The sequence below is a fragment of the Rousettus aegyptiacus genome, unplaced genomic scaffold (assembly GCF_014176215.1).
Source record: "Rousettus aegyptiacus isolate mRouAeg1 unplaced genomic scaffold, mRouAeg1.p scaffold_m13_p_15, whole genome shotgun sequence".
NCBI classification, from domain to species: domain Eukaryota; kingdom Metazoa; phylum Chordata; class Mammalia; order Chiroptera; family Pteropodidae; genus Rousettus; species Rousettus aegyptiacus.
Window position 1 is genome coordinate 54,160,610 of NW_023416290.1, and position 27,864 is coordinate 54,188,473.

The window sequence follows — 27,864 nt, forward strand, 5'->3', positions numbered from 1 at the left end:
CCTTTTAATAGTAAAAAGGGTAGAAACCATATTAATACCCATCTAGCAGGAAAATTAATAAAAAGTGTGCTATATTAATATGATGGAATACTATGCAGCCATTAAAAATACCAAAGCAGATACATATGTCAATGAGCACAGAACTCAAGAAATATAGGGCTGAAATTTAAAGCAAGTTTCAGAATAATTATAGGATAGGATACCTTTACAGCTTAAAACAAAGCTGATATTATATATCAGGGGTTGACAAACTTTTTGTGTATAAGACAAGTAGTAAATATTTTAGGATTTGCAGTCCACATGTGATACCTGTCACATATTATTTTTTTGTTGTTGTTGTCTATTCTTTTTAACAACTCTTTAAAACATAAAAGCCAATCTATGGCCATGCCACCCTGAACAAGACTGATCCCGTCTGGTCTTGGAAGCTAAGCAGGTTGGGCCTGGTTAGTACTTGGGTGGGAGACCACCTAGGAAGACCAGGTGCTGTAGGTGTGAAAAATTTTAGAAAAATAAAATAAAATAAAATAAAATAAAATAAGAGATTGTAAGTTGACAAGATCTTTGAAATCTGTGAGGTCAACCAAGGGTTGCCTAGCCTAAATTAAATAACTAAATAAATAAATAAATAGCTTATAGTCTTTAGGGAAACAGGCCATGGGCTGGATTTACTCGATGAGCCACAGTTTAACTCCTGGTGTATTATCAATTTATGCATATATTTGTAAGTAAATGCATAAGAAAAGATAAAATGTATTCACAATAGATTCGTAATAGTGCTTGCCTCTGAGAAGAGATGGAACAGAATAGGATTGGGATGCAAGACAAAGGGCCATATTTATCTAGAATGTTTTTTTTTTCATTCATTACAAATCTGAAGCAAGTATGAAAAAAAGTTACCAGTGTTTCAGTTTGAGGTATTGGGTGCATGATATTAGATTTTTATTATTCTTCATAGATTTCTGTTTTCTAAAAATATTCTCCAAATAAAAAAATATGCAAGGAAAAAAAAGCAGCCATTCAGGGTATTTATTCAATGTCAGATCTGTGGCTTTGTTGAGAATTAGAAAATTACTCAAGAAACTCGCTCATTCTTTGTCCCCTGCAGCAAGTATGGCTGAGCAACTGCTCTGAGTTAGGTGCTCTGGTTGGTCTTCTCTAGCACAGGTGTGCACGTCATAAATAAATCAAATTCCCAAATGTAAAAACCCAAGGAACAGATCCTGGAACAAAGAAATGAGCAGCTCAATGACATGGCCGCCTTGGCAGGGTCCGCAGGCAACAGCTCTATCAACCTTTCACAGTCAATTTGCATGGACAAGATTCACCTTTATGGAGAGTCATGTTGAACCAGTGATTTCTCAAGCTTCATTAAACAATGAAGCTAAACACAAAGCATCACTGGGCTTTAACTTACTCAAGATATCAATGTTTCTTTTTGATATCTGGAATTACTATCAGAAATGAATGAACTAAGAAATATGCAAGTTCAAAAGGAAGAATAGCTAAGTGTTTCTCAAGAAGCTGAAGACGAATTTATGTGGAAATCATTAACTTCTCTTTTAGACTTTCTCCGGTGTTTTCTGGGAAGCCACAGAGACTCTGAATTAAAAACTAACAAATGTAAGAACACCCAAATCTATCACAGCACAGTGAAAGTGAAAATGACAGCAGAACTGCCATCTAATTCTTGGGACTTTTCAGTTGTTTGGAACAGAAGTCTAGAAATGAATGATTTTAAAGCCAAGCATCACTCCAGTAAGAAAAACTAATAATGCTTATATTTCATTATTGAGTGGTCAATAAAAATCTTGAAATATTACAGGTGTTGAAAATGTTCCATTTTTTTTGTTTCATTTTGTTTTTTTACTGAATTTAAAGATCATCTGTTAATTCCATGCCCGAACTTCCAAAGACCAGTAAGATCTCATAAATGCCACTGACTGGCTGGCTGGCGATGGCTCAGAAATGGCAGGTCCCATTAAACATTTTAATGAAATCTTTATGCAAATTTTGACATAATATAATGTAGCAAAACTCTTCTTTCTATTCCATGGCATTAACCAATATATCTTAGGGTGATTACAATACCCAATCTGCTAACTAATTAGGGACTAATTAGTCAACTTGTGTATTTATGAATGTTTCCAGTATCTTAATTGCAGGCTTGTGGAGTCTGGGGAAATATTTGTGCCTGTCAATGGGCTGAAAAATAACAGAGCATTGGATTACAAAGCAGTGATATTAAAGATTGGATCATAATAATCCTTCATGTCTTAATAGCATGTCAAAGTATACATATAACCTTTCTATCTACATTAGCTTATTTGATTTTCACACCATTTCCTAAGATTAGCATATTAGGACTTTTTTTAACCTGCCATTGCTGCCTGGCGTGTTGCAAGTCCTCAGTAAATGTTGACTGAATGAATCAAATGAATGAATATAAAATACTCAATAAATGTTAGGGTGATGATGAATGCAAGAAGAAATGGATGGATGGATGGATGGATGGATGGATGGATGGATGGATGGATGAGTAGATGGGTAGATGAGATATAATTTACTGAAGGGAAAAAGGCTAATCAGTTTGATCTAGTAGGACTATCTTATCTCCCCAATCTATCTTCTTTGTGAAGACAGGTTGAATTTTATAGTCAGTATATATGTCACAGTGCCTTGGTCTCAATAAATTGGTAATGTTAATGATAGTGCATTTTTATCTTCATTTCTCCAAATAATAATATTCATAGAAAATTGTAAGTTGGAATACTCTGTTAACCACTTCCCCAACACTCCTGGACACAGTGGAAATGCATAGCATGTATTCTATCCAAAATTATATAATTAATCTTCAACATAAAATAATACTAACACAATGGCTGACAAATGAAGCTGACGAACCTACTTTTCTCCTCTGTGCTGGAACCTCTTGCGAGTACATCTTAGCTACACTATAGTGGCTAAACATATAGAACATCATGTCTTTTGGTCTTTCTTGAGGTCGCGAGCTCCCTGGTACCCAGATAAGGATGGATCTCTGAGGGGCTCTGCTTCCCACTTACCTGAACTCCACCTTCCTTACTGCATACCAGTGGCCTCAGCTGAACTGAGACTCTCTTTATTGTGAAACGAACTCAGAGAGAGGGACTTCCTCTCCTTTCTCCAGCTCTGAAGGCAATCCTTTGTTTTCCTTTTCCCTGGAAGTTTCCTGCTCTACCACTTCTCTGTCAAGTCAATGGTCTATCTCAGTGACCACTATTATTCTTGAAGAATCCAGACTTCTTTCCCTTGAAAGTAAAGGTCCTCACTCCTGGCTGCACTTTACAAACTCTTAAAGAACCTCTGAAAATACCAACACTTGGGACCTACACCAGGGATTCTAATTTAGTTGAAGCAGAATGAAGTCTGGGGATCTACTTTAAACCAAACATACAGAACTTGTTCAGACTATTCTAATTGGTAGCCAAGGTTAAGAACCGTTACTATAGCATAGAAGGTCCCGCAGTGCACAGTCGCAAGTATTCTAAGGACTTTAATAATAACAAATGATTGTGTGAAAGAAAAGTCAGAGGTATAACCTACTGTGTCAGTCAGCAATGTGTAAGGCATGCAACAGTAACAAGTAAGCCCCAAAATATCTCAGTGGCTTGCAACAATAAAGATTCCCTACCCCTGCTGAAACTGGTGAACTGTGGCTCTGATCCTTGTCTTCTTCATTCCAGGGCAAAGACTAAAGGGCATCCCTTACTTGGGACTTGATGGTCTAGGGGCAGAGAGAATGGAATATAGAAGAACCTTGGATGGTTCTTAAAGCTTCTTGCTAAGGGCAGGTCTAGATGATGTCTCACATTTCACTGGCCAAAGTAAGGCTAGGTCCAACCCAGGGAGTGAGACAGTCCAATACTCTCACAAGAAAACTTTGAACACCAAAGTTACTAATAATAGTGACTTGACAAAGTAATAGGACTGAAAGAAGTTTTAGGTTTTAGAGAAAAGAATCTCTCCACTTTTGAAGGCAAAAGCAGAGGGTAAGATTGAGGAATAGCTTCTCTGCATCCATCATAGCCTCACAAAGAGTAGTCACTCAAGTCACGTTTTAAGATGGCTTTTCAGGGTGATATCAAGGAAATTGAGGCTGTGGCAAGAAATAAATAAGTAAAGCTCAGGCGAAAAGGGAAAATGTATTCTTTCTCTTCCTCAGCCTTTCGAAAGTTGGAAATCCTATTGGTTACGGGTACATTTTAGTGTTTCCATCTTTCTATAAATGCTACTTACATGGAGCTCCAGAGTTACTGCAGCAGGTGACATAAAGCCATCTGGAAAACGAGACTTCACCTGCTTTCCTGGACTGTCAAAATAAACGTGATAAACGACAAAGTACATACGAGTCTAGAACACAGCATAGTGTCAGTGGCAGCAATTTATTATTGCTGTTGTTTTCGGCCCTCGTAATCCTGTAAAGTAGGCAGATATCATTTTACAAAAGAAGAAACTGAGGCTTCGAGAGGAAAAGTGACGCACTCAAGGTCACATGTCCTAGGAGTCTGCAAAAAGAATGAAATGGCCCTTCTTTGTTACCTATTCATGAAGTAACAATGTTTCGTTTTATTTTTTCTTATTTTTATAAGGACAAGTGCTCATGATATAATATTGAGTGGAACAAAGCAAAAAACTGGATATACATTATAACCTTAGCATTTATGCATATGCTATATAGCCATACATCTCTAATTATATATGTTTACCTACTGAGTGCAATAATTCATTTAAAACGGAGCAATCCCTAGCACATTATAAGCACTAAATCAAGCGGTTATCATCCTTATCATTGTTATTATAACTATATATGCAAAAAAAAAAGATTGAAAAGACATATGCATGGCAATAAGTTCCTAACAGTTATTTTTCAATAGAGGAAATAGTGGTAATTATTTTTTATGCTTTTCAGCATTTTTTAATATTTTCATGATGTGCATGTTTTTTATAATAAAAACATAAATATATATGTTTTGTAACATGTATAAATTATGAAATTATACATATAAACATGGGCTGAGCACAGAGAAGATGAAGAATGTGCATTTCATTTCCGGGTAAGAATAAACTTTCTGTCGGAGAGGCCAGAGAGAAAGGAAACTGCTAAGCAAGGCAGCTTCGATAATGAGCTAACAGCGGTGCATGGCCATTGGCAGGGAACTTATAAAAGGAAAGTTTGAGCTGACAGCCGTGAGACAATGTGATCCTCAAATTATATTTTGACATCGGGGTATTCACACTTTAGAGAAGGATCGGTTTCATAATTTGCAGGGTTTGGAGAAAAATAAAAAATGTGGGTCCTTGTTCCAAAAAGAAGAGTTTCAAGACAGGATATCAAGCACAGGACCCTCAAAGAGCAGGGCTCAGAGTGATGCCACAGTTCACACCCCCAGGAGGCCGGCCTTGCTTCAGAGTCCTCAGCGTGCGAGTCTAGTCTACTCAAGATGATCCGGACATCCGCTCATCTCCTGAAGGTTAAGAGGAAAAATTCGGCAACTGAGGAGGACTTTAAGAATCTGAAGCATACCCTACCCATTGAAAATCCTCTTTTATGATCTCCTTTACATTACAAGTTAAATCAAAGCAGTTACTTTCCTAAGGGAGGCCTCAGGTGAAAAATGATGAATAGACCACAGACATTTTTCACTTATTCTACAAAAAAATTCGGCCAGAATGAAAGCAAAAGAATGACAAGGAATACAACATAAATCAACCAAAAGACGAAACAACAGCATATCAGCAATTTCAGCTACATTCCAGAAAAGTGAAAGTGGGTAGAGAGTTAGCATCTGACTCAGCAGATTAGAGAAAGTTACAGCCTAAGAGTCTATAGATGGCAATACTCCCAAGAAGGGAGTGAATCTGGCCTGCAGATCCCTGGGTCTCAGCATCTAGAAGGACCAGGAACGATGGAAGGCCTGGGCAGCTGGGTGCCGGTCTAAAGACAGCAATACCAGTGGAAATACTAAATAAAAGGTGGTGAGATCTACAGGACCCCACTCCTACGCCAATGAAGACTAGGAGTTTATAACTGAATTAAAGAGGATCACTCTGGTTTCAAGACCATCGGACACAGCCAGGGATAGCCAAGATGATTTAAGCAGGAAGTTAAGTGAAATTCTAGACTCACCTATGACACTTTAATAGAATATCTGGAGAGATAGCATAGAATACATTGGTTTCTTGAAACAACAACCCGCCACTGAGAAGGAACACTCGGGGAACAAGGAAGAACTCTTAGAAATTAATAACTTCATAATCCAAATAAATAATTCAGTAGCAGCGTAGTAAAGTAAAATGAATTTGCAGGACTGTAGAACAAAAGGGCAAAGAATAAGAAGTAGGAAAATGTTTTTAAAAATAGAGAAGTAGGAAAATGTTTTTAAAAAATGATTTCTGGAAAGAAAGAAGAGAGAAGAAGGGTACATAGGAAATCCTTAAAAACTGAAACTAAAGAATAAAAGGATGCAGAGGGGAAAAACAACAAATTAGATAAGAAGACTAGGAATTAGAACATCATTAAATTTCTCAACAGCTATACTATAAAACAGAAGATGGGTGAGAAATAATCAAGATTCTGTTTATAACAAACCTATAATGTAAATATTCAAACTCTCTGCCAGCTATCGGAGAAGAGTAAAGATATTTTCACATATGGAAGATCTCAAAAATTTTACTCTCCATTTCTAGAAAGCTACTCGAGGATAAATTCTAGTTAAACTTTACTCGACTGCAAGGAAAGAAAGATGGGGAATTCACAAAACAGGAGATCCCACATGGGAGAATGAATAGAAATTTAAGGAAAGTAGCTGTGTATCTATCCTAAAAAGAAATAATTCAAATTCTATTGCAAAGACAGAGGCTTTCAGAGAGAGTAAATTCAGTGAGATCACTGAGAAAAACCCTCCATCATTTTATTTGTATTCTCAATGACCGGCACATAAATAAAACTCAAAGATACTCAAAGAATCGACTAATTATAATGACCAGAGAGTAATTTCAAATAAAATATGTGGTTGGCAAAATTTATAGTATAGAGAGGCACGTATGAGATAATTTTATGAAAAGCATAGGAGAAGCTATAGGCTCCTCTGGGCTCAGAAAGCACATTAGACAATATTTAAACACTCGAAGCGCTAAAGATGACAATGCACAAGCACTTACAGCCATGTCGTTGGTGAAACAGGGGTGTGATGGCTTTCATAAAGAGAGCCATTGAAGCTGTGGTCATCCAGAGAGTCGCATGGAAGAGGTGGGCCCTAGGCTACGGTTCATAAGATCTGAAGAGGCCATAGGTAGGTGGGGAACTTATAACATCTGCAAGTATTCATTAAAAAAAAAAAAATGTATAGAACTTTTTTGAGTTAAAAATTAAAAATCGTGTCTTTCTGCAGCTTGTGTTCTTTGCTCAATATTGTTTCCCAAATTTTCCATGTCAATATGTATCATTCTAGTTCATCCATTTTTAAAGCTTTCTGGTATTCATTCCATAAATGTTACAAATGCTTTATTCATCATCCTGATAACGAATATCATGGTCGCTTCCAAGTTTTGTTAGTTTGTTTGCTTTTGCATTAACAAATACATGCGTGTGACAGCTATGAGTGGTAAATTCTTGAAAGTGAAACTGATGAATTATGAAATATGCTTATCCTCGAACTTACTAGATACTGAGAAACCGCAATCCAAAATGCTGATGCTAATAGTGAGTGTTTCCACCAGTGGGTGTGAGTTTAAGTTTGCTTCATATTTATGCCAACACTAATATTATCATTTTAATTTTGCCTATGGAATGGGTTCAAAATCTCATTTTTCCTTATGGAGATTAATTTTTTTTTTCATGTATGTATTGGCCATTTTAGTTTCCTCTTCTATACATCAGTGGCCCATATTCTCCACTATTTTTTTTATTGATTTTTCTTTTTCTTGTAGTTCTTCATATTGGGCACTCATCTATTATTTTGAATGATAAATAAATTAGAGTTCTTACTTGCCTTTTTACTTTTTTAGACTCTTATTTACTTAGAAGTCTTTAAAATTTCTATTATTTTATAGCAATTGCTCCCAGGCAAAACAAATCTAGTACCCAGAAACAGCTTCTGGGAAGAAAAGGTAAAGGAGAGAGGATCTAGCAATCTCTGAGTACCTGCTTAGGGCAGATCCTTACGAGCTACCTTAGCCAGGTTCCCTAAAAGAGAGCGTGAGAAGTGTTCTGAAGATGTTAATCGAGAGAGGGCTCTCAGGAAAAAAAGGGGGGAAAGTCAGGCAAAGATGTGCGTTCGGCGTGGGTACAGCCTCTGCCTGATCCCGTGGGGTGTTTTGAAATATGAGTGGCATCGTAGAGCTGTCCTGCCTTAAAGCAAGAGGCATTTTGAACTTCTAAATCAGTTAGCCATTAGCTGCAGGCTGCTGCCAGCCTTCTCCAGACCCAGGAACAGAGACAAGCCTCCCAGAAATTTCCAGACAAGGCAATTCCCATTAACAGAGTGCAAAGGGATTTGGTTGTGAACCGTTGGCAGCAAAAAGTCACAAGAGCCAAAGGACGGGAGCCTGCCTTCCCCGTAAAGTGAAGCATCGCAGCATCTACTACGCATGACGTCGGCTGCCATTAACTGGCGAGGCTTTGTTACCGCCCCATGGTGGCTGCGGTTACCTTCATCTGTCACCAGGAGAGGGCTGGCAGAGTGGACAGCTTGCCTGAGGCACGTGGGTGAGAAATGCTCCACCAGGCTCACCTGCTATGAGCACCCCATTTGCACCTGAGTGTCCTACCCTGGGGAATGGCAGAAAGATAGCGTCTCCTTGCAAACAGGTGAGGCCCCCGAAGGGCTCCAGGTTCACTCTAAGAAAATGTTATAAAGAAATACATCAGTTTCACCTCTTGATGTTAAGGAAACCCTCTAACTTCATATATGATTCTTTTTCTAGTGTCAGAGTCATGGCAGGGGAGAAGTAGCATTTGCACTCCTTATAAATGAAAGGTCAGTAGAGCTGAGGTTTTCACCCTGTCACCTTGCTACAAATGGAAATTGCCACAGAACTTTGAACATGTTACAGGGAAAGGTCTGCACGGTTCAGTGAGAAACTGTTCATCTTTGTGCTGAACAGTACGGAGTTTCGTAGATGCCTCCCCGGCCATGCCGCTGTGACCTCCACTCCCTGCTCCATGCCAGGCACCGTGTTAGCTCCTCTGACATGTGTTATATCATCAAATAGGGCAACAAACTAGGTAGGGGCCCTCCGTGTTCTCAGGTCTTTCCCCCGTGACGTGAGCCAGGCCGCCATCTGATTGGCCAGACGGCCTGGGGATCTGAGTGAGTAGGAAATGTTTTCACACAATATGTTCTGCTGGGTTCCTGGCAGCGAAGGCACAAAGGCAGTGTGAATGAGATGAGGGCACTTGCAGGGTTGCGATGAATTCCATTTGTCCGCTGTAAACGATGTGCCCCAAACCACCGCGAGGTCCGTGAGGATCTGAATTCCCCTTCCTTCTCTAAACGGCACTTTGCTCCCTGAACAGCACGAGAGGATGCCTTGCGGCTGCCTGGTATTTACAACGGGGCTGTGCCCTGTACGGCCCCTGCCACAGTGGTCGATACGCTGTGCTCCAATTAAATACTGCAGAGCTAAGTGGCAGTAAAATGAAAATGGGGCTACGATGGAAAGAAATCGCAAAGCAGTTGCAATTACGCTCATTTTTATCTGAGCCTCTTAAATTTTAATGCTTTTTATGGGCCCCCGAATAAAAGGATTATCCAAGATTCATAACCACGGAGATGCATTTCAGCATTCTCCACAATTCCGTGCTTTCACAAAGATGGTGCGGTGGTAAAGACGATGCTGGAGGTAAAAATCACTGCCTTTGTAGCAGGTCCATAAAAACTCAGGCTGATAAGGAAGATGTTGGAGAAAATTTGACACATTGTTTTTTTGGCAATTCAGTTTTTATTTCTGACATACACAGGAACAACTCTGCTTACAGGAATTTTCATCGCTAGGTCTCCTTTGCTAACCACTGACCGCCGCATGTATTAAGTAACTCTTTATTTAAACTGGTAATGGTCCAGTTGATCCAGACCCCTTTATATTCTCAATCTATATACGTGGTGCCACATTAGGGGAAGTGTCTTTATTCCTCTATTCATTTATCCCATTATTCCCTCATTCTATCCTGGGCTGAGAGTATGGACTTTGCCACCTCCTACCATCGGATTGGATTACTCAAGCCTGTCTGTGCTGCAATTTCCTCCTCTGTAAAAGGCAGCGATGATCTTATGAATGCTTTACGCATGGGTTATTGTGAATGAAGGTTAAATATGATAGTCTATGTAAAGCCATGAGTACAACGTCTCCATAAGATAAGCCATCATTATTATTAATTTATTCAACAAATATTTTCGAGCATCTACTTACTACGTGTCAGGCACTGTCTTAGGTGACATGTCCTGAGAAGGACTAGGAGAGGCCCCATCTCTGACCTCGCAGGCCTCACCTGGACCTGGCTCTCGTCCCATTCCTGCCCATCAGAGATGCCAGATAAGAGGAAAGCAAGGGGCTAATATTTTATGGGTAGGTTTCATACCAAGTAAACTGACAGAACCAAGTATGTGTGTATTAATAGTTAATAGTTGTCATAATAATTATAACTCCTTCCCCTTAAGCACTTAGGTAAAATTCTGTAACACTTTTTACTTCTTGTTTTAATTATATCAGTGCTTCTTTCATGATCATTACTTTGTCTATCTTCACATTTTACCTCTTTTCTCCTCAAATTGGGTATCTCAAGCTTTCGTTTCAAAATCATAACATGGCTATCTATCTATCCATCTGTCTATTAATTCCATATTTACTTCTATAGTTCTGGCAAGGAGTGGTTTGAAGTAGCTTACAATAAAAGCAGTCAGACTAAAAACTTTCAAAGAAGGCTGTGTGTGTGTGTGTGTGCGTGCGTGTGTGTGTGTGTGTACACACATATATATATAATATAAAATAGAGAACAAGAACAGAACATTTTGTATCAGAGAGTTAGTTAAGGAAGACACAATAGCTGTGTGCAATACTGAGTCCTAATATTCTGAGAAGCCAAGAAAAACAAACAAAAATTATGAATCATATGACTCATTGTCCAGAAATAATATTCATGTAATTCATTTTGGGGGAAAAAATCTCTTCTCTGCATTGTTTTATGGTCTTAAATGCTACAATTCATCTATCAACGGGGGCAGCCTTCATAGAAGAGGTTTGGGGTGACAGCAAATGCTGTCCTCCACAGCAACCCCTGCTCTGTCCCATGGAAAGTGCCCATTCCCTAAGCGTCCATGTTACCGCTTTCCTATTGCTCTGTCAACTCAATCCACTAGGAGTGTGAGGGACATGAAGTAGGTGACCCGGATGAGAGAAAGAATGAAATGGGTGACCTGGATGAAAGAAGGCAAGAAAGGAAGGACGGAGGGAGGAAATTAGGGAGGGAGGGAGGGAACAGGGAGAGAGAGAGAGAAAGGGAGACAGACAGAAAGAAAGAGAATTTCTAGGAAAGAAGCATAAATCGCTCCCTCAATATTTCCTTCTCCGATGTCAGCATCGTAGCTGTGTTTATAACAGGAGTAGTTGGCAGCGAAATCAAGACTGTGTCGGGGGAAGAGTCTAAGCACATCCACGCAGTCACTGTAAGGACAATGATCTAATCTCCGTAGTCAAGTGTGCAGAGGGCAAGGCGATGTTATAATGGGTGGCACTTTTTCCCAGCACTGCGTTAAGAATTCTGCACACATTATCTGTCGTTCACTCACCATTATGTCATCTTTGTTGTCAATTTATAATATTTAATAAATCTATTTTTACCTTCGTTGTTGATAGAATTATTATTACCAATCCACTGCAAGTGAAGCATAGGGAGCAAAGGGAATTAAAGCAACATTCCCCAGGCCAGATAGCTCATACCTGGCAGAGCTGTGGTTTGAATTCTGCACTCAGATTCCAGAATTAACACTTTTTTTCTAGTTTTAAACTTTTTCCAGGATTTTCTCGTAAATATTAAAAAGATAAACAGGTTTGTGATCATAGCCTTGGTAAGAAAGAGATGAGCACAGGCTTGGAGAACTTGATTTCAAGCTGTGTGATCCTGAGTTTGTTAATTACCCTCTCTGAACATCATTGTCATGGTCCATAAGGTAGAAAAATTAATAACTAGTTTTCAATGATATAATGAAAGTCAGAAATGACATACATAAAGTGCCCGGAATATAGTTTTAAACACATTAACAAATGGGAGCAACTGGAAGTTCTATTTTAAGATCATTCCTGGTCCACACTATAAAAGGTGACATTATTTTTCTCAGAAAGCAGCAATAGATCTACTTCATGACTCAAAAAAAAAAAAAAATGTGAAAGGCAAGTAAACCATTGAATGAAGAGAAAAGAAGAGTGAAAAGAGAATAAAGAGGACTTTTATCAAACATCAAACGTGGACTAAAAGATATACTTACATGTCCCATTTAACCCTTCCGACAACTACGATGTCTCTCCCAGAAAAGTAAGTTACACCTTAGAGAAGGTTATTAATTTGCTCAAATTCGCCACATGGTAAGTGGCAGAACTGAGATTTAAGTTCAGGTCCTCTGATCCCAAACCCATTGGCCCGATCCGCCCTATGTGGCATCTCAATTAACCAGGAAATGAGCTCACAGGTGCGTCCACGCGTTGTTCACATCTTTCAATATCCCCAGAGACACTGGAGAACCAGATGTCCCCCTGGTCTCTGCCACCGACTACCGTCCTTCTCTCGGTCTCAGTTCTCCCATTTCTAAAAGGAAGCAGCGAGTCGGCATGATTTCCAAAGCCCTTTGCAGCTCTTAGGCTTTAGGACGCTTCTGCCCCCAAGAACTCCACGGGCAACGCAGAGCGAAGACGTCACACGGAGGCACGGAGGTTGCTCCGTTTTTATTAAATTCCACATTCCTGCGGGGGATACGTAGTGTCTGTTGCCCACATTCAACTCCACACTCCAATGTTTATTTACAATCATCTGAGCATGCGGAGCTATTTTTAAACCTGGCTTTTCGTGTAAGGAGGTTCAAACTCATACTGAATTTGATTCGTTGGAGAATTTAAATCCTCGGGATTACGGCAGGGAAAAAAAAGAAATGTAAGTCATTTTAATTACCCTTTGACTCTCCTCTCTCCAATCCCACCCCCATAATTCCACTAACAAAGATGCCATTGGTTAAGCTGACTGTATCGGGGCAGAAAAGCCTGCACATTGACGACTGATGACCAAAGGTCTTGAGGTTGTTTACTTTATATTTTTGTTCGAAACAACAGGAAGTAATGTTTTAGGAGGCAGCTGGCCTGGGAGACAGAAAATCCAGGGTTGTGCACAGCTGGCTAAAGCAAAACATCTAGTAGTCTTATTCAACTGAGTTTTCATCCGTCACGCTCTCCTTTAAAGAATACGGGTTTTGAAGTCAGCCAGATGCCAGTCCACTGCTTACTGGCAGAGAGCCTGGCACAAAGTACAAATATCGCAGACATGTCTTCCTGCTCCCTTCTGGTACCAACATGGGCTTTATTCTGCTTTGGTTTTTCACTGGGGACCCATCTGCAGACCCCAGTACAGAACATAGGGTCCCTGGGTACTGAAATTCCCAGTTTGTCAATCCTGGTTGTCTCTCTATCACTAGAGCCTGGAAGAGCGTCTCATCTGGAGAAGTTCCGGTAAATATTGGATGACTTACTGAGGGTTTACGTCCCTGGAGAACTTTACAGAAAGGTTAGAGATGCTGCAGAGTTGTCGTTGCTTAAGACGGGAGCAACTGCTAATGGGCACAGCGGTTCCTCGGTTGAAAACATTCTAAAGACGGCTGCGGTGATTCGCAATTCTGTGACTGTACTAAACATCACTGAGTTGTATACTGTAAATATGTGAACTGTTTGGTATGCGAATTATATCTCTATAAGGATATTTTTTAAGAGACTTTTTTAACCCCTCCAAAAGTCACATGTTCACGAACACTCATACTTAGCCTGGAAACTGACGCCAGTGATGCGAATAAACTGTGGAGCAGCTGGCAACTAAGTGAACTGGGACCAAAGGGTTGGGAATGAGAGGGAACCCTGTGTCCCACGCAAGAAAGAGATGCCGCCGTACTGACGGAGACACGCTCTTTCCCTCCCAAACTCACGCTCTTTTCACGTCAAGCCTCATAACAAGCATGGGTGTAACGCCGGGAGTCAGCACCCCAGGCCTTTTCCTTACAGACTGACTCTTTCCAAACCAGCTGTCAGAAGAAACGCTCTTGGCCTCCAACACGGCTTCTGAACACGCGAGTTTTCAGGATTGCCAGGAATTCCTGAGTCCTGGTTATCTGATCGATTATTTCACATTGGAAACCACGCACTTTGCATACAAAGGGCATACGCTCTGCAGGCGTATTTTTAAATAATTCATTCATATGCTCAACAAATATTTACTTTTCATATTCACCAGACATTGGACTATGTGGTAGAGACTGAAAGATAAAACTTAGGACTAAGAGGTAACATATATTGAGCATGCCATGTGCTTCATAAGGATTAACCTAGCTAATTATCCCAACAACAATTTAAGGCAAAGACTAACATCACCATTAACCCCACTGAAGAGTTGCGAACACTGAGGCACAGAAAGGTTGAGCGACTTGCAGAAGGTCCCACCAGCAGGAAATGCAGGACCCGATACTGCACTGAGGCAGGCTGGCTGCAAAGCCCGAGCTGTGAACCCCTGCTCCTGCCACCTCCCACAAAGAAGCTGGGACATGCCCAATCCGGGAGCCAACACTCATCTGAGAGATGAACCAGGTACAGTCAGAGGAAACAGTGCTGGCATATTAACAAAATCTCGGAATTTTAGAGCTGAACGAAATGGCTAAAATCATTTTCTTCAGCTCTCTCATCTTTCAAATCAGAAAAATGAGGCCTGGAGAAAGGCAGTGACTTGCTCAGTGTCTCACAGCCGAGTAGTCATTGAACTTGATCCTCCGTCTCTCAAGTCCCAATATAACATTCTTTCACTCATTTATTCAAAAACACTTGTGCCAGGCACTGTGCCCTTTTTACTGCATCCTACTGCATGTAACAATGACAAAGCTGATCAGTTATTTTGAGCAACATAAGAAACGGACATGATTTCATATTCAGTTGTGCAAGGTTCGTGTTGTCAAGTGACAACTTGCAAGTTCATCAAGTCACTCTTCTGAGGCATGGCAGTGAGCAAAAGAGTGACAAAAAGGTTGAAAGGAACAAACTATTGTTTAATGGTGCTATACTGGGCCGATTTATCCTCACTACTTCAAGTAGTCTTCCAAATGATCCTATTGGATGTTCGCACTTAGCCATTTTTTAATGATCGAACAAGCTCAAAAAATCTAAATTTTGATTTAACTTTTGCAAAGTGACAATTCTAATAAGTAGGAAAATATTCTACACTTGACCCCCTGCTTTACTGACTTGCAAGCTCAAATTCTTTTCACTCCCATGTTGATTTCTAAGCTCAATAACAGAAGTCAGAGACCCCTGAATACTGTGGGTTCTTTGCATCTGAAGCATTAATCATGAGACAGATTATAATTATGGTCAGAGTTCCATAAAGGCAGTAGAGTGAATAAAATGACCTTTGTTCCTCCTAGGCTACCTGTCCACAAATATAAAATGTTATTTTCAAACTATTCTCTCATTCTCGCTCATTCATTCATTCTCTCATTCATTCATTCTCTCATTCATTCATTCTCTCTCATTCATTCTCTCTCATTCATTCTCATTCTCATTCTCTCTCTCTCTCTCTCTCTCTCTCTCTCTCTCTCTCTCTCTCTCTCTCAGAAACACAGATTCTAAAAAGTCTTCTTTAGCACAGCCAGCTGCCATGGAGACTGGAAAGCAGATGACCTAGCCAAGAGATCTTATCCACTGATTTTAATGAAAGTTTCTTTTCTGAATGCCAAGCACAGATGGTGAGTTAAAAATGGGCATTTCCAAATGTTAAAGAAAGCCACAGGTACCCAAAGGCACTGAGATTTCTCAATCCGCCCTTTCCGTGCCCATGCCGAAGGTCACCCTCGGAAGGCATCTAATGACAGACATTATTTTGCGGTGGCTCAAGGCTTTCTGCAGACATGTTCCACTTCTCTTTTCTGCTGAGTTTGGCTAAGACACTGGTTAGTATATCCCTCTTAACATCATATGCAAAGATGGTGAACATATATTCTCTCCTCAATTTTTGAACAATAATATTCCGGTTAAAACTTGCAGCGAGAATGTTTATTTTGGTTTACTTCTGCTGTCATTTGGCTCAATGGTCCCCAGCTTGTCCGCACACTGGAAATCACTGCAGAGCTTTAGAAAGTATCACTGCCTGGGTGTATCTCACTCCCACAGATTGTGATTTAAATAGTCTGGGGGTGGCCTGGGCTTTTGAATTTTTTAAAGATCCCCAGGTGATGCTAATATGCAGATAAGTTCAGGAACACCATTAAATATTGGTCTCATCATTAATTAATTAACCAACTTTCCAGGGAGGGTAAGCTAGCCTTCTCTTCCCAGTCTTAATTTTTTTCTTTCTTAGGTCCCCAAAGCTAACAGAGAGAACCAATAAATGATTCTCAGCTGACCACCATCTGATGTCAAGACAACTGATGGGTCGATCCTTTGGGACCGTGCTAAGAGAGGCTGTATGAGCAACTGCATCCTAGCACAGTGAGAGGTTGGAGAAAGAATTTATCCTCTGGCTTTGCGTTCCATGGAGCCTTGGGTTCGAAAGGAGCCCAGGAGCAGAAGGCAAGAGGAACGCAGGTCAGGCACGAGGTCGGGGGCTGCTGGTTTGGGCCATGGGAAGCTGGCTAGAGCCCACACAAAACTGGTTGCCACTTCCGTGGGGTAAAAAATGGCGACCAAATATGCTGAAACAGACAAAGCCAAGAGACTCTCCGGTAGTTCATTCAGAGGGAACCGGGCTGACAAGGAAGTTCAGCTAATCCGATCAGTGAATCCTGGAGCCGTGGATAGCTGTGCGATTGTAGTTATGTGGGATGATCTAAAATCACAGCACTCAGGCTGCTTCAATCTGTTGTAGTGTCTCACACCTAGGAAGTGTGGGCACTCCCGCGGTTGAGTCGTTGTTCTTTCTTTCTCTCGGTTCATTCCATCTGGCCGGGTAGGTATTTGGACTTACACATCTTCATGGGGCCTGGCGTTTTCCTTTCGCTGTAGATACAAATGACTGTCCTAGCCTTCATGCTTGAAGTTGGTGTCTGAGTGGTAGGTAGAATGTGGGTGGCCGTACAGTCAGAAGTTCTGCATTGGTCTCAATTCTAAGTCATTTACTTCATTCCAGCTTTGGCCAGAAGAAACCTCTACTGCGGGCAATCGGGTTCTCATTCAGCTTTATTTAGCAATATGTCAACGTCCATCTGTTCCTAATGTAGAATCTCGTAGGTGAAATGGTGATTGGTTGGTGTAAGTTGAAGAGTTGGATCATCGACCACAATAGAACTGAAATCTCACCTTTCTATTTACTGCAAATAAATGATAGCATCTACTATGTTTCCAGGGACTGTGCTGGATGCCAGTGATTTAATAAGAACCATGCAGAGTTCTTGCCTTTAATAAAATTAGAAAGTAATGGAGAAGACAGACATGTAAATAGATAATCAAAATATGGAGTCTGCCCATCCTGTTCAAAGGGAGGACGAGGTTTGGGAGAAGCACAGAAAGGATTCCAGTTTCCCTGGGGTGTCAGATAGTATCAGAGATTCAACATCTGAAATGAATCATCTAAGTTGAGTTCTAAAAATAGTTACATTTGTAGAACATCCTTGAAAATATGAAGTACTTCCAGATCCATCCTCTTAAAATGTAAGCTTCATAAAAAGCTGAACTTGTCCATCTTACTCACCCCTGTGTTTCTAACCTACCCTTGGAACACCGACTCCATTATTGATTTTGACTCTCACTTCCTCCCACACTTTGGGGAGAAGGAAGAAGAAACACAGTCCAGAGAGAGGAAATAAATGCACAGAGACAACAAATTCCCTATCTACAAGCTCATGGAGTTTCGACCTACAGAAATTCCAAGAAAAGAGTCTCAGTAACCTCTGCCAGTGGCTATGTTGGCTCATTTATGGGGAAAAGTGACAGTCCGCTCGCACCATTCCTCACATTGTCACATTTAGTACCTGAGCACATTTGCCACAGCTCAGGGTCTGGTCCACGTCTTTGTAGGTTTATTTAAAAAATAAAAATAAAAAAAGACACCATCACTCAGAGCTTATGAAACTGCCAGAATGACAATTGACCCATAATGAGAAGTTATCATCACAGAAACTGTAATATTCACATTTTTCTGACCAGCCTGTTCTACCTTTGCTGATTTAGTAAATTAGTGACAAGTAGTTGTCACGGTGACCAGAACATTCATGTTCCCAACATAAGATTATTTTATCCCCGCATGAGAGCAGAAATCATAATCAGCAGACAGCCCAGTAAGAGTTACGGTACTGCAAGTTCGGTAGAACTTGGTTAAGATACTCTGATAGTCTCCTCTCCATCAGCACATTTGTACCAGTGAACCAGAAGACGCAGCAAAAATTCTTTGCCACATTACCAACGGCTTCATACAAAGAACCAGAATAATCAAAGACCATTAGCTAACCTCATGGGCAATATTTCCTCTTTGTTTCCAATTGTCATTTAAACAAATTCAATTATGTCTCTCAAGTCTGGAGGTCATTACATTTCAAGGTGACCATGACAACATTCTTTGAGACCCTACTGTGGACTAAGTACTTGCATTATCTCATTTAATCCTCACAGTTATGTGAGTTATTTTTGCAGAGGAGGAACCGAGGCCTTGGAGAGAAGGGTTAACTCCCATGAATACGGCATGAGATGGCAAAGTGAGGATTCTGTCTGAGTCATCTGAAGCCCATTCATGACTTCCATTGGAAGTACACTTTTGACACCATCCACTTGTGGAGGGGAAACATGTATGCTTGACCAGATCACTAAGAAACTTTAGGAAGCTGTGCCCGAATGAGTCAGAACTGTCTGCCATTCTGAGAAAGTCACTATGGACCAATCTGGTCGAAAGATTGGGAAAGAGGTGATATCGAGCTGGGAAACAATTCCTGTCTTCAGTGTTAGAACATAAAAGATAAATAAACACAAAGTGTATGAGCCGCACTTTCTTCTTCCCAGAACCAGAGCAGAACGGTTTTGCATTAAGCCCAGAGACGACCTCCTATCTTTCAAAACACAGCAATCCACAGCATAACACAGCCATTAGGGATCAGCCACATTTGGCAAACAAGATAGAATCTATAGTCACCTTTACAGAGTCAGAGGCTAAATCTACAAGACACTAAAGGATTTCAATGGTTTGGTCTCTCTGGTGGGAAAAAAAAATGACAAATAGAATGGAATCAGGTAAACCTATTTTTTGATGAAATTCATGAGAACCAAATTTAACCATTAAGCTGTGTGTGTGTGTGTGTGTAAACTATCCACACAGATAGTCAAGTAATTGCAAAATCATTATGTGATGATCTTTGCAAATGGCAGGCTCACCAATCACACACCCCAATGCTCCACCTCTAGAAAAAGCTGACATTATTCCCCAAAAAGGACCAGCAGCTTTGGATAGTCCTGTCAGTAAATAAGATCTGCGAAAACTTGTATAGTTCTTTTTTTAAAAAAAAAGAGGTTGTGGGGGGGGGGGGTCAGCCTCCAGAATAATAATAGTTCCTGAGCAAAATGTAAAGGAGACATCGTTGCCAAATCATGTCTCTACCATACCATCAATCCCGAAAGAAGAGAGGAAGTCCAACAGAGGAAGTGAGCCAACTCATCTGACCCACTGGCTGCCTCAACTCTGAACCCAGGGAAGGAGAAGTAAGGTTTCAACCTTATTTAGTCCTTCCGTTTTGAGGCCTGAGAACTCCAGTAGACTCATGACTGTTCATTCATTCAGCATCCAACAAAAATGCATGGCTTTATCTACGCGTATATCCACACACTTATCAATTTAGTAATTCATTAGCAAGCATTTACAAGAGCTTACATTTTCCCAGGCATTCTGCAAGCAACTGGGGATACAGAGAGGTAGAAAACACATCTCTACCCTCGAAGATCTCACTGTGCAATTGAGCAGACGATGACTGCAAAAAATAAATAAATAAAATAAATGACAACCGAACAAATGATTGCAATATAGTGTAGAAAGTCTGGTGATAGAATGACACAAAATGCATCACAGGGACCACAAATGTAAGAGAAGAGCCTCCAGCTCGGCGACTTGCCAGAGTCGCCTTCCGTGTACAGGAAATTTTTCAAGGCTTCTAACCTTCCCCAAACCATGTCACGATTTGTTTCCAGGTTTTGGGATCTTGGCGGAGACCCCCTGTCCTCCAGTTCTGCGTGAATTCCAGCTGCCATCACACCTGCCATCACACCTGCCATCACACCTGCCCCCCACAGCTAAGTCCTCTTGGTGCCACTCAGCCCCTCTGCTCTGCCTCAACGTCACTGCGCAGGACTGACCTGGCAAAGGGGAGATCATAAACTCAAATTAAAGAAAGAAGCAGGATTTACATTATTCATATACATTAATGACTATGTATCTGGAAAACTCAAAGGAATGAATTGAATTACCAGAAAAAGACATTAAGATCACAGAAAAGCTTCATACATACAAACACCACCAGTTAGAAAATATAATCTAAGAGAATCTTATTTAGCTGCATTGAAAATAAATTAACAAGGAATGTCAATATTTATATTTCAAAAGTTTTGATGGGACCAAAGATTTAAAGGGGCACCTCAAAGACACTCTTAGCAAGAGAAAGGGACTTTAAGAATCAGATCATTTTCCCATAGAACCCAAGGTAAAAGGGGCCTGTCTCAGAGATAGACGCGTGGGAGTGGTCATTGTCTAAAAAAATAAAATAAAGTCGCATTTATGAAGGAGCTGTTCCACCTGGACCAAATGGGACAGAGATGGTTCAAAATGAAAAGAGAAGTCTGGACATTTCTATGAGAACAGAGCAACCTCGAGAAAACTACCCCGCAGCAAACAGAGGCCATTTCTTACGACGGAAAAAGAAGGTTGATTTGTTATGCAAATATCCAAAAGTGATGCGCAAAGAAATTTTCTTCAAGGATGTTCACTGCAATATTCTTAGCAGTAACAAGAGACTAAAAAGAAACATTTTTTCATCGACAGGGACTGGTTTAAAAAATCGCAATGCCTAGACACGGTGAAATTCTAAGTGGCTTCATCCGACACATTTTTCATCTATATATCCTAATATGGAAAGAGTTTTAAGATTATATAAGTATGATTATGTTATTTTCACATTTGTACCTGTTGCAGGTTGGGTGCTCTGAGGAGCAGTCCCTGTGATAACAGGGACTTTATCTCTTTTCTTCTCTGCTATATCCCCAGCACTCAGAATAATGAGTGGGAGAGAGTCGATGTAGGAACTCTATATTCGATGAATGAATTCACTTAAAATGCTTAATAGTCGTCTGCCACATGATAAGTTCTTAAAAAATATTAGCCAGGATTGTTGTTTTTCGGGGAAATTCAGCCTTATAAAACTGACAAAAGAGATACTGCGCGAGCTGTCACAACCAGCCAGAGAGGGCTGCATTCAGACGCTGCGGCCCAAGTGACTTGGGGCGCGGTTCAGGGTTCTCTGTCTTGCAGAAGCTCTTTCTTGGAATACAGCTCTATTAAAAGACGACCTAGTCAGCACCATCGCTGCCACCCCATTTCCTCTCTCGGTCCATTCTCGAGGCCTTTTTTTAGACGTCAGGCCTCACGGACTTCTCGTTTCCCATCTGTCTCTGTTCCAGTGGTTTTCCCCCATTACAAAGACCGACCAGGACAGTTACATGACTGGCCTCTTGCCCTTCCTGCCCGCTTTGCAACAGAGGCATCTTCCTGTCGGGCTCACTGTCAGAGAAGTGGCTGGGCACAAAGAAATCGTTTGGGAGCTTCCTCGGAGTGAACGTTTGCTTCTCTGTTTCTAGGGAAATGGTAGGCTCGCCATGAACCTGCCATCGTCCCGCAACGACACGCATCGGTGCGTTTGTCCCTCACGGCACTCTGTAGAGTGGACACTGGGTTACGGTCCCCTACTTGCAGAACTCGAAGCCCAGAGAGTCCCGAGGCAGGGCGGGACAGGATGTGAATCCCAGCCCTCCTCCCTCCGCGCCTCGACTCCAAAGTGCCTGCCTTAAACCAGGGCAGTTTATTCTATGCTCTCAGTTTCACTCCAAACCTTTCTCCAAGATGGATTATAACGCCCAGCATTTCCTTCCTGAAGGCAGGAGGTGAGAAGGAAAAGTGTAGATAAAAAGTAGTGGCTGTAACTCGGAGCATCCTCTGACAAAGCGAAACAGAGAACCTCTTCAGGCCCGAGCTCTGGGGGACCGGTACACGTCTGGGTTTCCTTATTCGGGATATTAGAATCTTGACTATGAGGGTTGAGTCTGATCCAATCCAAGGAATAGAGAAAAAGGCAGTTTCTTATATTGTTAGTATAAATTTAAACCAGTACAAACTCTTTCGGAATGCAATTGTGCAGAGCATGCTGTGTACCTTGTATTGTCCACACTCATCAACATAGTGAGTTTAATCACCATGGAGATAACTTCCATCACCTACTCACTCGGCAAGTATCAGTTGTGTATCTTTTTTTGAAGAAGATGTATTCTAGAGCCCTAGAGAAGTGGAGCTAAGCAAAGGAGACCAGACTGTGCTCATGGAAATTAATTTCTAGTGGGGAATGCATAGTTAAATGTATGCATGATTGATAAGAGCTGGAAAGAAAATGAGTTAGAAGAAAGAGATAAACCATGAAAGGGGGAGGCCAGCTCAGGCCTCTCAAAGGAAGTGATATTTAACAAGGAAACGGATGAAATGAGTGAACAGACTGTGCCCTATATGGGGACAGACGGTTCCAGTCTAAAGGATATTAAGTGCAAAGCTCCTGAGACAGGAACCAAGCTTGATGTGTTTAAGAAACGTGAAGAAGATATTGTGGAAAGGGGACAGTGATCAAGGCAGAGGTGAGCCCATTTCACAAAAATATTCAGTCATTTGTAGTGGTGTGTAATTGTAAACTACCTAAATGTCTAATAATTGAGTCCTGGATAAGTAAATTGTCATATATTTACATCGTAGATGAGCAAACAGTGGCCCGAGAGTAGCTCGGTGAAAGTCGGAATCCTATTCTCCCATTTGCTACCTATGTAACCTTAGAGATATACTTAGCCTGTGTATTCCAGTTGATAAATAAGGACCATCATAGCTCCTCATAATATAGATGGATGTAAATGACAATGCAAGAAAGGCATTTAAATTCTTTTGTCAGAGAGCTATAAGTTAAAATAGGAGATGATGTTCCTTTTTTGGTCTATTAAATTAGCTAGGAGGTAAACACATACTGCCATGAAGAGTAAAGTATCAACAGCAGACAGATATGAGTATTCAGTGCAAAGTTTAATTAAATAGCTAATGCCTATTGAATGCTAACTATATTTTGGAGATGTCACAGTGCTTTGCATATACATTCTCATGTTAATCTGATGTAAACCCAGTAATATAGCTACTACTTTAAACTTCATGTGAAGATGAAGGTGAAAAAAAAAAATCTGAGGACTGAGGCTATTATATAATTTACTTAGAGTCACATGACTTGTAAGATGTTCCACACGATTATGTAACAATTTGAAAATATGTGTCAAAAGCTTTGTAAGAGTCATTTAACCCATTAATTCTTATTTTAATAATTATTTTGTACAGACTTAATATAAACCGTGGGAAATATTCTTTGCACAAAAGTTTTTACTGAGGGTAATTTATATACATAAATGTCTGAAAATAAAGTGCTCAAAATAATTAAGCAAATTGGGTAGTATTTATTTAATAAAACCTCATTGTCTTTAAAACACTACTAATGAGTTTTTAATAACATGAGAGACTACTATTACAAATGCCGGAGAAAAATTGACACAAATTATATTTATATTATATCGAACATGTATACAAGCCATGCCATTTTATAGAAAATGTATAATATTTAATTATGTATTTATGTCTATAAATATGTAATTTTCAATCCTGTCTGTGAGAAAGCGATAAAGGAATAAAACTCAGAAAATGAGAAGTTCTCCAGGCAAACCATTAAGGCGAGCCTAAGCCTGTGCGACTCTACAGCCAAACTCTCTCCCCTACTGAAAACTGTTTATATGTATGACACAAGAAATAGAGTAGGTAAGAACTGACCCAAACTTAGCAAAGGTGTCTTTAAATACTGAATATATAAGCAGAATGGCTTTATTTTGTTTATTTTTAAGGTGTAAAATATTTCAAATGGCACCACAGACTCATCTTTTGATTTTCATCATTTTCAACATTACATAGTATTTGTTCCTCATTTTAAAATAGATTTAAATTTTAGGTGTATCTTGCTATGACTTTGTTTCACTCAGTATTATATTTCTGATGCTTATCCATGTTGACTGGTATACCTCTATTTCATCTATTTTAGTTGCTGCCTAGTAATCTGTTTGTATCATAATTTATGTATTCTTCCATTGATGAATATTGTTTTATTCCTGTATCTCATTCATATTCCTTTTGTAAATATATAAGGTTTTCCCTTAGGTATGTATCTAGAAATGGAATTGTTGGATTGTAAGGTATAAATATCTTCAATTGACTTGATGGTACATTTTCCTTCTCTCTATATCAGTAAGGACATACTAAGCGTAGTAAGAAACAATCCCAGAATTCTAGTGATTTAACATTAAATATGCTGCTTCTTCTCTGTCTGCTCATCTCCTTTTTCTGTTTCTGGGTTCTCAAAGAAAACAACGGCAGCCTCTCAGCAACTTATGTCACATGGCCAGCCGGGATTGACTGTCGTTTTGATTCTGAAGGGAGTTTAAGTTCCCAAGGGAGAAAGCATGGCAGACCATCTCAAGACAAGCATCTATCACTGATCCAGTTAGCTAGGGCTCCCAGAGTGGCCTTACAGTTCATAAGGGGCTATCACAGGCCACCCTTTCATAGGAACGGGGAGGATGGGCAGTTCTCAGAGCAGGGCAAGGAAGCCTAGAAGGGCACTCCCAAAAACATCCTCTTTGTCCCCATCTCTATTGAGGATTACTCAGCTCTCTCTTTCGTGCATTTTCCAGAGCTACAAATATAGAATTTCTTCATTTAGAGGTTCTGCCTCTGGGTTATTATATCATATTTTCCAAATTTTCTTGGGATCATGAATTGTGACAAAGGTCATTGAGTTTCAGATCTCAAGAGGAGAGGAAAAAAATAAAGTTCAAGTGGAATAAGGGTACACATCTGACCTAAAACCTCTTTCCTAAGCCTAAGCAATTTTAGACAGATGGCCTTTCCAGGTGATATATAACTTGAACAACTTTATCCTGGAATGGAGAAAAATAGGAAGTTGTTGACATGTGGCCTTTCTAATCTTGGTGGCCTATGTTCTGGTTTCAACAGGGGCATGTAACCATTGTAGTACTTGTCATCTGCTCTGCCAATCAGTCATGAACAAAAACCTCATGTGCTGAGTATATTTCAAAACCTGACTTTCCAATGAGTTTTATACACACACACACACACACACACACACAATTTCAACCATATATATAGTCTCATATATATAATTATCTCATTTTTATATATGGCTGATATACATATGGTTGAAATATAAAATAGCATTCATAACCTCAGAGTCTAGATTGGGCTTGCCATAGAACAGTTGTGTGACCTTAGGCAAGTTAATTTTCGGTTTTCTCTCAGAAAATACATATAATATAACATAACATTATTATATTATTTCTCAAGTCCTAAGAAGCTTAAACATTCTGTGAATATATATGCTCTGCAACATACATTTTAATCTAAAATGACAGTGACCATATGTAATGATAGAACAACAGGCCAACACATGTTGAGGGCCTGTGTCATGCCAGGCATTATTATAATCTCTTTATATCCTTTATCTCATTTACTCAACCAACCACCATACAAGGTACGTATGGTATTGTCTTCATTTAGCAAATGAGGAAACTGAGGCACAGAGTGTTGATAATGGAGGAAGTAGGAGCTGAAGCCTGCAGTAAAACTGCTGAGCAAGTTGTCAGCCTCCTGGGCTTCAGGGCACAGCTTGCAAAGTATGTTTCACACATTACTTTCTTTCATATAAGCCAGGTAAAAACCTTCTGACATGGATATCGATCTCTGTTTTGAAACTGAATAAAATGTGGCTTTCTGTGGTTACATGACTTTCCCAGGTAGAGGTAATGAAGTCGAACTCAGAATCAGGTAGATGTCTATTCATCTGCCCAGCTGTTGGAAAGACAAAGTGGGACACAGAGAAAGAAGTTCTTCCTCATTATAAAATTGGGTGCAGTGAAGGGCAAGGGGAGGAAAAACCCAAGACTGTCTACATAGAAGAATTCCTAGGTATAAAGTTCTAGTTCTGTTACTTTGAAAAGTTGTTTACACATGGGCAAACTATCTCATTTTGCTGAGCAGATTCAGAGTGGCATTTAATAAGCGGTAATTATCTTCTCCTTTACAAATAATTCTACAACTTGCTATATTATATTTGCTCTTGGTGGTCATTGATAATATGGACCCTGTAATCTTCAAAGTTCCAAGTCACCCAGAGTCTTGCTAGTTCATTTTCAAGTGTTTTAGTTTATTCTATCCAGTAGCTTGAGTTTTTCACCAAAAAAAAAAAAAAAGAAAAAGAAAAAGAAAAAAGACAAACAAAACATGCAGACAAACAAAAAGCATGTTTCCCAGTTGGATGATTTATTTTTCATTAGAAAAACACTGGGCAGTTCTTTCGCAAACCATTTACAGTTGATGTCCGTAGGCCCCATCCTTCCTTGGGCTCCTTTTCTGCCTTGGGTTTTCTCTGCTCGTAAGAAATAATTAACTCATTCTTGTATCCATTTGCTTCAGCTGTGTAACAAACTGGTCCAATTTTTAATGACTTAATAACCATCTTTTGCCTATGAGTCTACAGTTCAGGAATTTAAGCTGGGCTCAGTTAGAATGGCATGCCCCTGCTTCACGTGGTATTGACTGGGCTCATCAATACATTGGCGATCTGCTGGTAGGTGAGGTCCTCATTACAGGTCCAGCAGGGAGCTGACTACCGGCCAAGACAGTAATCAGGGTTCCCAGCAGCAGCAGGGAGGCCACAAGACACAAGGGCGTCGTGAGTCTCCTCATACCTCGCATTCGATAGTGCACCGCTGGCCAAAGTAAACCATGACTTCTGTGTTGGATAAGAGATTTGATGAGAACATCTCTTAATTTCCTTTCCTGGTTCTTTAAGAAAAAAAATTATCAATTTCTCAAGCATTCCTTTCAATTCATACAAGTGTTTCCAGTTATCCAAAAAATAATCTTAATAAGCAGACAAAAAATAATAATAATAATCAAGGAAGCTAGAGTGGAAAGGAAATTAAGAGATGTTCTCACTGAACCTCTCACTCAATGCAAAGGTCATCTAGACAAACCTCCCACAGATGATCAAGTGAAGGCTTGAATACCTACACAGGAAGTAACTCAATACCTTATTTAAAAGCTCCAGTTTGTTCATTCATTGATTTAGCAGTAAAGGATACGAATTTATTGAGTATCTACTGTACTTCAGGACTCCCGCAGGCATTATGGATAAGAAAATAAGTACAGCAAAGTTCCTACCTTTCTAGAACTTACATCCTGATGAGTGAGACAATAAAAAAAAC

General features: G+C 40.0%; 1 long non-coding RNA gene and 1 pseudogene across 2 annotated transcripts in view; one reads left to right on the forward strand and one right to left on the reverse strand.

The window, feature by feature from the left end:
* The window catches only part of LOC107501903, a 570,942-nt gene that overhangs the window by 459,200 nt on the left and 83,878 nt on the right, over window positions 1-27,864 (reverse strand). The window lies entirely within an intron of this gene.
* On the forward strand, window positions 378-495 carry LOC118612189 (annotated as a pseudogene).